General features: G+C 41.2%; 1 non-coding gene across 1 annotated transcript; it reads left to right on the top strand.

The window, feature by feature from the left end:
• Nucleotides 1-205: 205 nt before the first annotated feature.
• Nucleotides 206-277, top strand: TRNAA-AGC (transfer RNA alanine (anticodon AGC)). Its single transcript has one exon. It is a non-coding gene; the product is annotated as a tRNA-Ala (tRNA).
• Nucleotides 278-1,605: the final 1,328 nt, after the last annotated feature.

Below are 1,605 nucleotides of genomic sequence, written 5' to 3'. Positions count from 1 at the left end.
AAAATCCCAGGACCATCAATAGAGGCCTTCGGTGTAGAATGCGGTTTGCTCAGCTATCAGCAAACAGGGACACAAAACCTAAATTTAAGATATAAGAAATAGCTAAATAAAGTAGACTTTGGCTTGTTACAACTAATTGTTCTGAAACGTAGCAAAATGGTCAGATTCTGTCTTGAATATATTCTCGAGAGAGTAGTTTCGATAAGGGGGTGTAGCTCAGTGGTAGAGCGCGTGCTTAGCATGCACGAGGCCCCGGGTTCAATCCCCGGCACCTCCAGTTGTTTTTGTGTTTAAATTCTTTTCCATTGCTTTACTTTCTTTTCCTTGTTAAACAGAAACCAAACGTATTTTACAAAGGTTTCGCCATTAATATTAGTGCTGTTCCATTTCTACTCGTCAGCCTTGACACGACTCACGGGGGCTGCCCAAGCAAAAGGTGGAAAAGATGGAGCTGGAAGACAAAGACGGCTCCCGATTCCAAAACTTCAATGGCGTCGCCAAATTGACGAGCTCATTAACCTTTGGGGTATTATTACTTTGCAGTATTATTATTTAAAAAGCAGGAAATAAAAGATAAATGTAGAAATATTTAATAAAAGTAAAACGTAAGCTCTCAGACAATTTCCTTTCTTTTCTGGTCCTTAAATAGCCATGATCCATTGCAGGCTGAGCACTGAGAAACGCAGAGCCTTCCAAACTGGGAAATTGAGAAAGTTATTTTCATCAGGGAATGTAGAGGCGTCACACTTCTGCCGAAATAGCTCCATTGGGAAGCATGCTCTGTTGAAGATCTCAAAGTTTACGCATTGATTTCCAGTTTTATTCTGTCTTTACTCTTGCCGGATAATTTGACTTCCCTTAGATGACGTTACAGAAGTAATTTTACCTAAGACAGGGGCGCCCTCTATCGTAAAGATATTTTTCAGACTCTTGGTCCACACAAGAGCTTGTTGGAAGAGCGAAATCTCAGCTTCACCTCAGACGTATTGAACCAGAAGCAGCAGTTTAACAGGATTCACAAGAGATTCTTTTGCATATTTAAGAAGCATTATGACGTGCTTTGACGTGGAGTAAGGGTGTATGGTATAAATACACGGCTGTATTTTTTTCCCCAATTTTCTACTCTAACATAGAAAACATAATTGCAAAATAATCTGTTTCTATTGCTGCATCATTTTTGTGTTCTTATCATTGACTCTGTTCCCTCTCTCTCTGGTAATATTGTATTTATTAATATTTTTTTGAATCACTATTCATGATTGAATATTATGTAACGTTTTCATTTTCTTTTTTCTTTCTTTCTTTTTTTTTTTTTTTTTTTTTGAGACAGAGTCTCGCTCTGTCGTCCAGGTTGGAGTGCCGTGGCGCGCTCTCGGCTCACTGCAACCTCCGCCTCCCCGGTTCAAGCGATTCTCCTGCCTCAGCATTCCCGAGTAACTGGGACAACAGGCGCGCGCCACAGCGCCCGGCTAATTTTTTATATTTTTAGTAGGGACGGGGGTTTCACCATATTGGCCAGGTTGGTCTCGAACTCCTGACCTCATGATCTGCTTGTCTCACAAAGTGCTGGGATTACAGGCATGAGCCACCACGCCCGGCCTTCAT

The sequence above is a fragment of the Macaca thibetana genome, chromosome 4 (assembly GCF_024542745.1).
Source record: "Macaca thibetana thibetana isolate TM-01 chromosome 4, ASM2454274v1, whole genome shotgun sequence".
Taxonomy (NCBI): Eukaryota; Metazoa; Chordata; class Mammalia; order Primates; family Cercopithecidae; genus Macaca; species Macaca thibetana.
The sequence above is the reverse complement of the archived record's forward strand: the minus strand, read 5'-3'. Positions and strand labels throughout refer to the sequence as shown.